At 33.1% G+C, this 15,923-nt stretch overlaps 2 long non-coding RNA genes across 2 annotated transcripts; one reads left to right on the top strand and one right to left on the bottom strand.

Annotated features, from left to right (window-relative positions):
- Nucleotides 331-1,076, top strand: LOC108662245. Its single transcript, XR_001928061.1, has 2 exons — nucleotides 331-623; nucleotides 927-1,076. It is a non-coding gene; the product is annotated as an uncharacterized LOC108662245 (long non-coding RNA).
- On the bottom strand, nucleotides 12,562-14,026 carry LOC108662332. The gene is made up of 3 exons (XR_001928272.1): nucleotides 13,988-14,026; nucleotides 13,259-13,343; nucleotides 12,562-12,598 (listed from the first exon to the last, which is right to left on the bottom strand). It is a non-coding gene; the product is annotated as an uncharacterized LOC108662332 (long non-coding RNA).

The following is a 15,923-nucleotide window of genomic DNA, read 5'->3' as shown; positions in this document are numbered from 1 at the left end:
AAGAAAGAACTTTGAAGGAAAAATGACGTCGGTGGGGCTCGCATGCCTCCATTAAGTAAACCAAGAAAGAGTAAGTATATATTTAAATATTATAGAGACGAGTTGGAGAAGTATAACTTTGATATTTTATTTGTGCAAGTGTTAAGGAAGAAAAATAGGAGAAAATTGGAATTAAAAGATGATGGGAGGACTTAATTATAAAAAGTGGGAACCTTAGAGGGCTAAATAGTAATTTTACCATTAGCTTGGTCAAAGCTTCCAAAAGAAGCTTTGACTCTTTTCTTTCTTTCCCATGACCAGCCCTCACTCTCCAACAAGGATCATTTTTCTTCTTCTTCTTCACCCACCCGACGCCACTTTCCTCCTTGCAACCAAAATCAATTTCTTTTTCTTTTTCTTTCCTTTCTTTTCCCTTTCTTTCTTCTCTTAATTCTTCATCCTTCTATTTCCTTTTTTCACCAAATCCACCATCCTTCACCCCATTCTCATGACAAACGGACTTTAGGAGAGAGAAAAGAAAAAATTTTTTTTTCTTCTTTTATTTTCTTCATTTTCCATTATACACCACTTTCATCACTACCTAAGCTTTTCTAGCTTCAAATCTACGGTTTTAAAGCCAAAAGGTATACATTTTCAACTCTTTAATTTTAAAATTTATGGGTTTATATTTTCATATTTTGTTTACTAATTTTCTTCAAAAAAATTTTCGTGGAAATATTAGGTTTCTATTGATCTGTATACCTCCAAGCTTATCCAAGTAAAGAAACTTTAAATTGGAATAGTTGGTTTAATGGGTTTGTGAATTAGACTAGAATTATAGGTTAATGTTAGGTTAGATTGTAGATTATCTAGTGTATATTTATTACAATTATTAAATTCAAATTTATGACATAATTGAGGTTGTTATGGTTTATTGGTAAATATAGGTTCAATTGTACTTAAGGATTTATTTGGATTAGGATCTTGTGAATGCTAGTCTTGTAAGGTGGCATTATTAAGGTGAGTGAATTTGCATTTAAAATGTTTTGAACAAATGTGCATGCATTTGAATAAAGTATTTGAGTATTCTTGGTTAACTTTTTTAAAAAGTATGCACAGGAACAAGCCTTCCATGAGTGATATTTCTATGTTGTTAAACATATAATGTGACAAATCACATATTTGAAATATTTTATTAAATTGTCGATTGAATTGTCGCACGTGATGCATTGGAAATATTGTGATGTTTTACACTAGTGGCATAGCAGTTAATATTATTTTCTTTGAATGTCGGACTATGCAACTATGTGTATGACCAATAAAATAATGAACTTTGTGGAATGTATTATCATGCAAAGTGTGATACCCCATATTTTGAAATAGTGATTAATAAAGTTGATCGGATGCAAATTGAGGTCAATTATAATGTTTAAAAGTGATGAAAGATGAAAAGAATAGTTTAGGATAAAATATTCCGCACGTGAGGAAATAATAATAAAATAATAATATTTTTATCGAAAGAGAATTTGTGAGAGAAAAGGTGATTCGAAAGTCAATTGAGGTATAATAAGATATTTTAGGTACCGAAGAGATAAGAGGAAATTTTTAGAATAAAATAATATTTTATTAATAAAATAATATTAAAATGCTAATATTTAACCGGATGTCGAAATCAAAATCAGTCATGAAGAAGGATCATATGGTTGATCCAAGTGGGGGAGAAGAAATACAAATAAATTTTTGAAGATAAATGACGTAAGTTAAACCGCATGATTTTATTAAATCGAGTTAGCACGGGTAAGTAAGTATTTAAAATATTATGGTGACACCGCGTTAAAGTAAAATTTCGATGTTTTGATTGTACATGTGTAAAGGAAAGAGATAGATGAAAATTAGAATTTTTAAACACATCGGAAAGATCGAATTTTAAAATATGAAAGTTGGAGGGTTATGTGGTAAATGAAATAAAATCAAGGATTTAGTGCAAATGTGTTAATTGAAGTTAATAAATATATATATATAATAATAATAATAATATAAATATATGGGAACAAAGGGCAGCCGCCCATGTGATCAATATGCAACTTGAAAAAAAATAATAATAATAAGAGAAGAGAATGGTAGGGGCCGGCCAAGTGATTAATGAGAGATGAAAAAGAAAAGAAAGGCAAGGAAAATTCAAAGAAAGCAAAAAGGAAGGGAGTGGCAGGCCATGTGAGGAAAGAGAGAAGTCGGTTATGAGGGAGAATAAAAGAGAAACAAAAGAACAAAAGAAAGAAAAGAGAAAGAAGCAGCCAAGAGAAAAGAGACAAAAAGAAACAAGAAAAGGTCGAGCGTGAGAAAGAAAGTGAGAGGAGAAATAGCAGAGTTGAGGGGGCAATTTTGCTGTAAATTTTAGAGGAGGAAAGAACTAATTTTGGAGTCTGAAAAGTGCAGTTTTGCTGCTGATTTTAGAGGTTGAAAAGTACAATTTTGCTACTGGTTTTGGAGGCTGAGAAGTGCAATTTTTGCAGCTAATTTTGAAGGCTGTAAGGTGTGGTTTTGGTTGTTAATCTTTGTTGTTTTGGCTGTCGATTTTTGTAGGGAAAATAGAGCAACTTAGCTGCTAGTTTTTTAGGAGAAATAGAGTAGCTTAACTGCTGATTTTGTACTCAATATGAGCAACCTTAGCTACTGAAAAATTATGGTTGAAAAAGCTAGAAAGTGTGGCCGACGGTGAGAGGGAGAGAGAGGAAGAAATTTAGGACAGCTTGTGCATGTGAGAAAAGAAAAAGAAAGACAAGCAAGGGCTACTGGACGGTGGAAGAAAGAAAAGAAAAGAAAAGAAAAGAACAAGAAAGAAAAATGGGCATGACCCAAGAAGAAAGAAAAATGGGCATGGCCCAACAAGAAAGAAAAATGGGCATGACCCAATAGATAGAAGTTGAGGAGTGATCATAAAAGATCCCAATAACCATAAAGGAAGAAAAGCCCAAGAGAGAATGAAGGTGGAAAAAAATTGGATTTGAACTAATATAGTCCAAAAAGGTAAAGAAATTTTCTTTGCTTTTATTTGGCCTATTATGAAATTGTATTATTTTAAGTTAGCCATTTATTTAATTAAATTTTTTATTATTAGTGATATGAATTAAATTTAAGTTACTTTAATACAACATTTAAATATTTTATTAGGAGGTGTCATAGGACTAAAATAAAGAAGAAAATGTGAAATTTACGAATAGTGCTCGAATGAAGTTAAGAAATTTTAAATGATTCATTGTGAAGAATTATTGATGTTGGAGGAATTTAGATGCATAATTTGGTTAGAGAGTGTTAAGTTGAATGGTAAAATATTGGAAGAAATGAGGAGAAATAATGTAGATTTATGATAGAATGAGAGAGAAAAGTGGAATTGATGCACTAAGCATATTGGATTTAAATTGTTGCTAGAAAAGTTTGTTGTGGGAGCGTGTTGAACGACGTAGGTGACTGACAACTAAGAATAATTATACGAGTACGAATCAATAGCGACGTAAAAATCCTGCTATTGTGAAGTGAGTAACCTTATGATCATTTTAATTATCTAAAGTAGTCTTTTTATTCGATTTTTGTGAATTCTATAGAAAATGAGTTTAATGGTTAATTTTTAGGTTTTATAAACAATATGTATTTAAATGAAATGATTTTATAAATTGTCTTGAAATTAAATGATGACTTTGAAAATAGAGTAATTGGAGACCACTTGATATATTGTAAATTTATGGTTTAATTGATTGGCTTATGGCAATATTGGCATGAATGGTTGAATTGCTAAATGTGCTGAAAATGCATGAATTATTGATTTGCCTTGAGAGGCTGTAAAATAAAATAATTGTCATGTCATTCTATTGCAAATTTTATTGTATGGTGGGTTTAGCTTGCTGTAATGGGCGGGTTCTGTGGACCAGCCTATTAGAGGGGCACGAAATCCAGTTATATTCATACCTTGGTTGGAGAGGCGCATAGGGTATTTCCTGAGGTATAGTTAAAGTTCACGTCATGCTGAACCACCTCGTGATCATGAACTTCGCTAATGCCAAGGAACGGTTGTGTTTTCAAAACAAAATAAAAATATGTTTTACGTGTATACAAAATTTTTAACAGCTTTGGCGGGCTCGAGGTATGCCTCTGATCAAGTTGTCATCGAGTACTATTTGATGGCATGAGCCAAATGTTTATGAAAGTCATAAGCCTTAATGAGAAACTAAATGAAATACAACCGTTTGCATAGGTTAGGATGAATTTTCAAATTGTGAAATACGTAATGTGATGGGATATTTTGATTGTCTCCTTTTACTCGGCTTTAGCTGATTTAAATGATGTTTGTTTACTCACTGGTATTTTATAATCTCACCACCCTCCTTTCCACCCATTTCAGGCTCGTAATAGACTGTAGATAGCTGATATCGTCAAGGACTACAGTTGGACTTGCATCATCCAAAAACTGTAAGTTTATTTTTTTTATACTTTTGGTTATTCGTGGGCCCACGTGTCACTGTAAATTAAATTTTATACTTTGGTTATCTGTATTACAGTATGTATGAATTTACTTAGCTTTTACGCTATAAAAATTACTTACCGGTAACTCTATAAATATTGTTTTATAAGAAAATAGAATATTTTATTGAATATTTTTGTTATATTCAAATAGATATAGTTTCGCTTTAAATGAATGTTTTAGACATCTAAATTTATTTTTGATTATGAAATATGTGCTTTTCACTCGTATACTACATTTTTAACTAGTTTCAAGATTTGTGAGGAACAATGACCAAAATGCCCCTGTGAGACAAAAATTATTTTTCTATTGTTTTAATTTGAAAATAGTTTATAATCTCTCAAAACATGTTATTTTACAACTGTTGATCACAAGAGAGGTGAGAAAACTGATATTAAAGCCTTGCGAGATTTCGATCGGCATTTCGAGCGATGACTGTCTATTGGGACATCGCGGCTGTTGTCACGAGCTCGATGAGAGTACCGGGTCGTGACACAAAGATCCTTGTTATATGTTGTTATGTGTGTTATGCTTTAAAAGATAATATTGAATGATAATTATAACCGTGAGTGTGCAGTGTGGGAGTGCACATGACGGTGATGGTGGTGTGCGGTGTGGAAGTGCACACGATGATGATATATGCCATGTGGGGTGTGAGAGTACACATGATGATGATATATGTCATGCGCAGTGTGGGAGTGCACATGATGATGATAGATGCCATGTGCGGTGTGGGAGTGCACATGATGATATTTGCCATGTGCAATGTGGGAGTGCACATGATGGTATTAGCTATGTGCAGTGTGGAAGTGCACATAAGTTAAGTTGAGGATGGTGGTTGTGTGCGTTGAGCCATGTTGACTAGTTGGGAATGACCTTAATGTGTTGGATGTATGTTTGAAATGTCTATATATATATACACTTATGTATACATAAATATATATATATATATATATATATATATANTGTGATTGAATTGAATATTGAAATTTGATATTCTTAAATGTTTTTAAAATGAGTTAAAAGTCAACGTGGCATCAAGTTTGTTTATGATATACAAATTGCATTGTTTTAATACAAGTGCATCATGTTTTCAAAAAAAATCATCCATATCGTTTACTTGTTCCCTTCTTATGTTTACTCACTGAGTTCATACTCATTCTTTTCAACTTCATATTTTAGTTTTCAGGTCCGAAGGTAGTTGGATTCCTAGGTTGAGGGTCTTCCTTATATTCATCCTTCGATAGGTTTACCATGTCACTCAATGATAGTACCCACGCCGAAAGTCACTCCGTTGGTAGTCAAGGGTCCGTTGTATGTTTATATGTGATGGTTTAATATAAATTGTGAGATTTGTTGTGAACTCTGTATGTTTAGTTGATTAACAATGTCGTTTAGGGTTGATAATGATAACCTTATTTTGAGAATGGTATATACTTGGTTTTCACGATTTAATTTTGAAGAAGTTATTATTATTATTAGAAATTATGAGGTTTACATCTTAAAGAAAGAGAAGTGATAGATGGACTACTGACAGGTTTACATAGAGAGGCTTGGTTCGATCTGGTGGGCTATGCCTATTAGGCCCATGCACTGGTCATGGCCCAAGATTTGGGTTGTGACAATTATGTACAACCGACTTTAGGTGAATTAAATTTTATGTGTATGGTATTGAATGTAGTCAATGAAGTCACTAGCTATGAACAAATTAGAACAATCGATGGTATTACGCATCCTACTTGTCAAGCAGCATGTAAAGCATTAGGTTTGTTAGGTGATGACCAAGAATGGAATGATGCATTAGCTCAAACTTCACAATGGGCTTCAAGCTAACAACTAAGGCAACTTTTTGTACCTATTGTAATGTTTTGTGAGATAATAGATCTGATAGCACTTTGGGAAAACAATTAGTATTTGTTTCCAAATGATATTAACTATAGATTGAAGTGTGCATTTGCATTTTTGCAATACTCAATATTGAAAGATTATTCAAAAATTTATGTATTGATTGCTTTGGAAGATATGTTCAACAAGAATTGTACCTCTTTTTCCGAATATAAATTGCCAATTCCAAGTCAAGCAAGTTTGAATTTACAAAAAACTAAACTTATATATGAAGAGATGAACTACAATTTAATTGAACTTCAAGAATTACATTTGTAGTTAGTATCAAAACTAAAAAAATGAATATTAATCAATGTATTAAACAATCAGTTGAAAATGACAAAGGAGAAATGATATTTGTTTATGAACATAGGGGTACAAACAAAACATATTTATGGAATACTATTATTTCTGGAATCCATCTATAGGTAAAATTGTTCTAGCAGTTTTTCAGGCATTACATCTTCACTCTTACTATGTGCCAAAACAACTCACTCAAAGCTCAAAATCTCTTTAAAAATTAATGAATGTTCTACAAGTCAAATAAAAAAAAACTTAACGTGCCATATTGGTCCAGGCATGTAGCTTGATAATATGGAATGAAGCTCTTATGGTTCATAGACACCGCTTTGAAACTTTAGATAAGACTTTAATGACATGTTTGGTTGGGAGAATGGCTTATTCCCCAAAAAATTTTCTCCCTATGTTTGGTTTGTCTTTGGAGGAAAGGAATGACCATTCCTTAAAATTTTGCAAAATCTTAGAATAGCTAGTACCACCTCTCCCCATAGTATTAGCTATTCCACACCCATGGAAATAGAGTTCAAAACATTTTGGATTAAAATGTCCTTATTACTTTTAAAAATAACAAACCTAAACTTATAATATTATTATTTTAAATTAAAAAATTAAAAAATAATAATATTTTAATATTTAAATTATAATAATATTTAAATTATAAATAAATATTAATATTTTACAAATATTAATATTAAAATTATTTTAATTTTAAAATATTTTGATCTATACTTAATACCATGGATTACTTGTCTATATTGTCTTTTGATACCAACACTAATCTTGTCATAAACAATATTGCTTGACTTGATATTGCTTGTCATAAAATAATAAAATTTACACTTCAACGCGGTATCACCATAACATTTAAATATTTACTTACCCATTCTAGCTCTATTTAATAAAGACACGTGGGGCAGAACCATCGTCGTTTTTCTTCGAAATTCTTTCTTGTTTCTTCTCGCCCACTTAGATTGGCCATATACTCCTCTTTCATGATTAATTCCAACCACAGATAAGATATTAATATTTTAATATTATTTTATTTTAAAATTCTCCGCTAGCCTTTTAAGGCTCTAAAACATCTTACTTTGCACCAGTTCATTTCCGAATCACCTTTTAACTCAATAATTCACTCTTAATAAAAATATTATTATTTTATTATGATTTCCTCGCGTGTAATATATTTTATTTTAAAATACTCTTTTCACCCGTTTTCGCTCTTTGGTGCTTAAATCAGCATCCATTGACCCTTTGTCTCATTGATAATGTCATATTGATTTCTGTACAAGGGTACGGGGTGTCACAAGTACAGAACTATCAAGATGGAATGGGAATATGTAGGTATTATGGCTATCATGATTTGTTTATTACATTTACTTGAAATGCAAGATGGATAGAAATTCAAGAAGCATTAAGCTTGATTCCTCAACAAAAACCAGAAAATAGACGTGATCTAACTTTGAAGGTGTTTAAGATTAAACTTTGTTACTTCATCAAAGATTTGATGAAGAAAAACCACTTTGGACATGTTACAACTAGTAAAATAATAGAATCTCATCACTAGATTTAGTGTTTCCATAAATAATTTATTTATAATTTTATACTGTTATAGACTTACATATTAATATATACTTTTTTTCATTAAAAATATTCAGTTATGTGTACGATTGAATTTTAGAAACGAGATTTGCCACACATTCATATTCTTCTTTGGTTACATCCAGATCATAAATGTTTATCTTCTGATGATATAGATAAGATCATATCAATTGAATTGCCAAATAAAGATTTTGATCTAATAGGATATGAAGTAGTTATAAATTTTATGATACATAGTCCATGTGGTAATGAAAACCCTCAATCTTTATGTACAGTTAAAAGATGTTTCTCAAAATATTTCCCAAAATAGTTTCAATGAAGTACTACAATAAATGAAGATGGATTCCCAGTTTACAAAAGAAAAGATATTTCAGAAAATGTAGTTGAAAAAAATGGAATTGAATTAGACAATAGATTTATGGTTCCTCATAATATTTATGTGGTAATTAAGTATCAAGCTCATGTTGATGTGGAGATTTATAGTCGTTTACAGCCATTAAAAATCTATTCAAGTATATCAATAAAAGATTAGATATGTGAGACCTCGACCTCTATAGGCTCATAACTAGGCATAGACACAATAACATGAGCTAGAGGTAGTTTCGTCATTTCCTTAGTAAGCCTCGAAAAGTAAGTTTTTTAAACAATATTAAGGCCTAAGTAGGCCTAAGGCATAAATGAGTGATGAAAATAAGGGTAAAATGACAAAGGAAACAAAAATGATGATGATTTCCACCATATGGGCAAAATGGTCATTTTTCATCTCAAGTCAAAAATTTTAAGTTTCGCGAACCCGAATATTTCTAGACCATTATGAACTTTGTTTCAATGTCAAAATAGTAAAAAGATTGCATAAAGGGTTGAAGGAGAACAAGCTAACTAGTTGAGGGCATTTTCATAATTTGAGGGGAGTTGGATAAGCTTGAGCTATAAATATCTTTTTCTTTTAGCAGCTTTTTCATTCTCCAGCAGCTTCTTCTTCTTCTTCTTCCTTCCATCTCACGTTTGTTTCCCTCTCCATGGAAGCTTGATATGAAACCTCCATAACCTCTCTCAAAATAGCTCCAATTTTCAAGCTTTTGTGCACTTTTGCATAGAACCCTTATGCTCTATCACTCTCTCACTTTAAAACCCTTGAAAAATCTTATTTCCATACTTTCTCTCACTAGCTTGCTATTTTAGAGAGAGAAAGAGGGAGCTTCAATAATAGCTTGAAAGTTTTTGGAAAGAATTTCAAATACAAAGCTACCAAGGTGAGTAGTGAATTAGAATTGATTTTTAATGTTGAAAATGATTAATGTTTAGACTTGTGGGTGTTTTGGTAGTTGAGGTTGTTCATTCACTTTAGAGTGATTAGGATAGTGAACATAGATAGCCACTTAAATGGCAATTGGAAGCTAGCTAAGAGAAAGCTTTTAGAATTTATAAGTATGTAAATTGACTTAATGGTGATGTGAATGTGATAATAGGTTCCAACGAAGCCCCATCGCCCAATTTGGACCATTAGGGAAGTTAGAGTCGACTAAAGGTTCAACAAAATACTGGTGAGTGAACTTGCAATTCAAAATCATTTTGGGAGATATAATTGTATTTGTATGAAACGTTTCAATGATTTATTCCGACTTTTCTTTAAAAATGTGTGCCAGGGAACAAGGCCTTGATAAATTTTTTTGATGTTGTGAAAATGTGAAATGTGTAAAAGGACGAACCTATGTGCTCCTATATCATGTTGATATATATATATATATATATATATATATATATATATATATATATATATATATAAATATATGTTGTGCATTGATAAATAATATTGTGTGATGATATTGACCCGGCTATGTGCGAGTAGGGAGTGCGCATAAGCCGATGATGATGATGACTCGGCTATGATGATGAATGAAGTGGGGTGGTGTACTTGTTGATATATGTTTATATATGAATATGTGATAGCAAGTTTATGATTTTAATATGTAATTGTTTTGAATGTTGATAACTTGATTATTGTCAATGTGTTCACTTTGATGTGCAATATGGTAGGGATGGATTTTATGGCATGTGAAAACCCCTTATTTGTCATTTGCCCTGAATCTCGCTGCAGCGAGAAATTCTCGGGTGGTGAGGGCATAAACAAGCCCTNACATACATAGATATGTGTGTTATAGAAAGTTCATGAGTATGGTATATGGTTTTGTACATGTGAATCTTGCATGTTGATCTTTAGAAAATTTTCTAAAACATGTTCAAGTTGATTTTGTCTTTGCAGCTAAATGGCCTTCTCTTGAGGGAATGAAAAATTGTTGTTGGCGTCCCGTTTCTCACTATAGTGAGATTCATTGTCTCTGCAACGAGATTCATTCTCACTGCAGCGAGATTCATTGTCTCTGCAACGAGATTCATTCTCACTGCAGCAAAAAACTCTTGAGTTTTGAGGGTTTTGTTGGCCTGATTCTCGCTACAGAGACAAACTTGCTGAAGCTTCTCGCTGCAGTGAGAAACTTTTTGTCTTGCTTATTATCTTGTTCGATTGTTGCCCTATTTTCCACTTCTTTGGTACCATAGTTGAGCATGGACTTCCAACATTAAGGAATTAATGAATTAAATTTGAAATGAAGAGGTTTGGTGAGAAACCCTCAGCCAGCTAAGAAACCCTCTGTCAGTTGATAATTAGAGCCCAATATCGCTGCAGCGAAAATTCATTCTCGCTGCAGCGAGGACCCATCGTTTACTTGACTTGAATTGTAACACCTCGTACCCTCGTTTAGCAGCGAATAAAACCTTATCGATAAAACGAAAGGTCACTTGATGCAAATTTAAGTGTCGAAGAGCGGTTACGGGTGAAAAGAATATTTTAGAATAAAATATTAGTTTATGAATAAAAAATATTAAAATATTAATATTTTGTTAATTATGAAAATTAGTCCGGAAGAAGGGAATATGACTAATTTAAGTGGGGGAGAAGAAGTAAGAAAGAATTTTGGAGAACAACGACGATAATCGTACTGCATAATTTTATTAAATCGAATTAGCGTGGTAAGTAAATATTTAAATATTATGGTAATACCGTGTTGAAGTACAACTTCGACATTTTTATTGGATACGCATAAAGGAAGAAAGATAGAAAGAAATTGAAATTTAATAAATATTGAAAGGACCAAATTATAAAGATGAAAGTTATGGTGAATAAAGAATAAAAATTAAAACTAGTTGTATGAACTTTGATTGAGGCAATGGTGATAAAATGTTGAAAGAATAAAATGGGGTGAATGTGGTTTGGATGGGATCATGAAATAATAAATAAAACATAGAGTAAAAATGGTGTAAAAGGTAAAAGAATAAAAGAATAAATAAATGAGGAAGATAAAAAAGAAGAAATGAACGAGAAAATGAGGATAAATGGCCATGTGATCAATACTTGAAGGAAAGTGCAAGAAAAGTCAACAAATAAAAAAATGAAAGAATAAAGGATTAAGTCAGCCAAGACAAAAAGAAGAAAAAGAAATGATGGTAGAGGTCGGCTGAATGTAAAGCCATAAAGGAAAAAAAAAAAGAAATAGTTGACAAGTACATTGACTTGTCTAACTTATCCCCCACATGTGAAATTAACATCAAATAAAATTGTGGTCATTCTCCTCCCAAGAAGGACCGACATTTTAAGAGAAAAAAAAACAAATAAGGTTAGCAGAAGAAGGACCAAGAAAATGAGAGAAAGAGTGCTGGTGAGAGAGCAAAAAATGGCAGCTGGAGGTGCCGTGTATAAGGCAAAGAAAGGGGAGAAAAAGTGTTGGTGAGAGAGCAGAAAAATGGCAGTAGGAGGGTGAGAAAGAGAGGTTGTGTTGCTGTTGATTTGTGCAGGAAAAATGGAGGTTGTTTGCTGCCGAATTGTGAAGGATAAAGTGGGCTTTGTGCTGTCGATTTTTGATGGAGGTAGGAGAGGTTGTGTCACGACCCAATTTCCCGGGCCATGATCGGTGCATGAGCTCAATGAGCATAGCTCACTAAACCCAAGCAAGCCTATCCATTTACCTTTACTTAACAAATTTATCATATCATGCATACACATACACCTTTTCTCGGGTGTGAACATAGCCAAAACACAATGGCATTATCGATAATAATATACATGCACTATACCAGTCATGTATTTAGTAATTTACATTGCATACACATATTCACATTGTTAGATTGTATTCACAATACAAAAGGACCCATGACTTCCAGCGGAGACATTTACAATAAAAGAGATTATTATCGAATGCCAGACACATACCCAGGAGATGCACTACGGGGACTCCTCGATCTGGGGTCCAACAGTCACCTGATCTGAAAACATGAATTTTTATAAAACGTGAGTACAATACTCAGTGAGTGAATATTAGAAGGGAACAAGCAATCTCAACTAGGAAATTTGACAATCATGATGCACCGATTGAAAATAAGGCCATTTTCATCTAACTACTATTCCAAACCTTTTTTCCCTTAAAACAAGCCATCCTGCTAAAATAACAATAGCAACATGTAACACATGTAAACTTCCAAATTTCAACAAAACAAACGCTTACATATTTGCATTTACAACCATATACCCATCATCAACATGCACACCATCCCATCATCATCATCTCATATGCAACGGCTTATGCGCATATAGCCGGGTCAGCAACGGCTTATGTGCACTCCCACTCACACATAGCCGGGTCAACAACGGCTTATGTGCACTCCTACTCGCACATAGCCGAGTCATCAACAGCTTATGTGCACTCCTACTCGCACATAGCCGGGTCCAAATCAACATGCAAAGAAGCATCCAATGCATATCATGCATTTTATCATATTGTGATAACACATAAACTATTGTATAGCACATTTTCACAATATAAAATCATTGTACTAAAAGTTTGTTCCCAAGGTACATTTTCTAAGACAAGTTGGATAGAATCTTTCATATTCCCCAAAACAAGTTTGAAATGCAAGTCCACTCACCGGTATCGAAAATTCGAATTTCGGGTGCACTCAGACTAATAGCCCTCAAGCGCAATTCCTTTGTCTTTTCCGGACGTCTCACTACCTTGACAAATAACAAAGTCGAGGAATTTACTATATTGTCCCTAAATTGATATAAACTACTTTAAATTACTAATGCTTGATACGTAAATGCAAAAATACGTCCGATTACCGCTTAATCGCGGTATCGATTAAATTCGACTGATCACCCGATTAATTGGCGATTATGTCCAAATCACCTCCAAATTAATCCATTTCTCCTCTAATACCTTAGTTTACCACATACCATTTAAATAAAGCCAAATTCAGCATTAGAACCCTCACAGTTCCTTATAGAAAAATTCGATCATTTGATGCACTAGCATCGAAATTTTTTCTACATAACCGTTTCACCTTAATTCATCATTTTTCATGCCATTTTCCTTGAAATAAAAACAATCCCCCATTGATATTCAGCCCTCATGGTTCGGCCAACAAGGAACCCTAGAGAAATTGAATATTTCTTTTGTGTTTTTGTTCATAACCATGCTTAACTATCCCTAAACACTAACATAGTCTAAAATCAAATTATTCCAACAACAATTCCTCTTCCATACCCATTTTTCAGAATTGAATTCATCATGATAACTCAATATTCAACCATGGAAATCAAGAACAAAAGCATGGGTAAGCTAGGTATCAAGGAGAATTAAAGAAATTTTAACTTACCTAGCTTGTTTCCTTGATTTCTTCACTTTTTCTTTGAATTTCCACCTAGGTTTTCTTGTTTTTCCTTTTGTTCTTCCTTTTTTCTTGTTGCTGGATGTCTAGGCCGAATATGGTGAGGGAATTGGGGATTTAATGGGCTGATTTCTATAGAAAATAATAAAATAATCAAGCATGCCATGTGTCACATGCTTATTGGCCCAATTTTTAACTTTTTGACTTTTTCTTCTTAATTTTCCACCACAAATATTCTGGTATTTATCCAATCCTACCACAATTAAAATCCCTTGGTCTTGACAAGTGCTGGGGTGAAAAATTTACCGATTTGCCCCCGAGACGAAAAAATTACGATTTTGCCCCTATACTCCGAAATGTACCGGAATCTCATTATTTCTACTTTTCAACCTAAAATAACACTAATATTGATCAATATTAACCAAATGGGGTAAAAATTACTTAAAAAAAATTTTCGTTTAGTCCTCTAGTGGAAAAATTACCATTTTGCCCTTGTGCTCCATAAATACCAGGAATCAAAATTTTTCACTGCTAAACATCATTTTATACTCCAATAATCATAATTATATTTCATATAATTATTCTTGGTCAAATATGATCAAATCTTGGCTAAAAATCTCCATTTTATCATCAAATGGTAAAATGACCGTTTTGTCCCTAATTGGTCAATTTTCCTAATGGACTCTAAACTGGACCTTGAGCTCCGAATCACTATTCTAAGCCATTCTGTGGGTTTCAATATTTTCAAATTCCTCTTAGAATTTCTATTTGAACTAGTTCAAGACTCGATTTAACTTAGTTGTATCACTCGGTACAATACCGTCTTTTAATCGAGCTTGACAAGGTCTCACAGGTTGTGAAGTTGGTTTTGAGTGAGAGAAGGCCAATCGGGCGGTGCAAGTGAGGAGGAGGAAAAGGTCTATCGGTTGCAAAAGAAAAAAAATAGACAGAAGAGGAGCAGAAGAGAGAGAAAGAAACGAAAAATAAATAAATAAATAAATTGTGGGCATAGCCCAATAATGGAGAAGAGGAAAGAGCCCATGAAAAGGGCCCAATGGCAATAAGGAAAGAAAAGTCCAAAAGAGAAAATAAAGGTGGAAACTTGGGCCAACCTAGCCCAATTTGGAAGTGTTAAAATAAAGATAGTGCACTATAGTGGTGTGCCGGAAGAAGTAACGAGTGGCCGACAAGTAGAAATAACGATGTAATATCTCGCTATTGCGAGGTAAGTAGGAGGTATCAATTTTAAAATTCCATAATAGTGTAAATATACGTATATTTTATTTTAGATGTAAAATTGTGGATAGCATGTGTTGGTAGAAATTTTAAGGAATTGTGAATGCAAATTATGTTCAAAAATTGTTTTGAATATATATGTATAAATTATATGTAAAGTGTTTTAAAAATCGGGAAACAAGCCCTTCGCACTGTTTTACTTCAAAATTTGTGCCTTATATTTGTGCAGTGTGCATTCATGGTTATATTGCTTATTCACCATGCGAATTATTGTTTTGAAATTCATGCATAAATATATTTTGAGAAAATGATAGATTTTATCATACCCTATGTTGAATACTTTGGAAATAATTTTGAAATGAGATTTCAAGGACATAAAGTGATTTCTAAAATGGTTTTATAAACCGAGAGATTCGAGAGTAAGCCGACTGTCACTTCGGTTAAGTGTGACCCTCGTGCACGAGTGAGCTCTAGCTAGAGAACCATTGAGTCACCGACTAGCGGTTAAGCGTGGTTAAGGCCACAGCTTGTGATATATGTATCCGTGGCTAGGCCACCAGATGATTACGCGGTTGCGACTGCTTGATATCTCCGATGTCGACCAACATCTTTGAGACTGCCATGGCATGTGGGATCCGGTGGAGCAAGGCTCCCAGAGGTTATTACGTGGTAGCGGGACCACGGATTT

Source organism: Theobroma cacao, chromosome 1 (assembly GCF_000208745.1).
Source record: "Theobroma cacao cultivar B97-61/B2 chromosome 1, Criollo_cocoa_genome_V2, whole genome shotgun sequence".
NCBI classification, from domain to species: Eukaryota; Viridiplantae; Streptophyta; class Magnoliopsida; order Malvales; family Malvaceae; genus Theobroma; species Theobroma cacao.
This window is presented reverse-complemented; position numbering and strand designations above follow the sequence as displayed.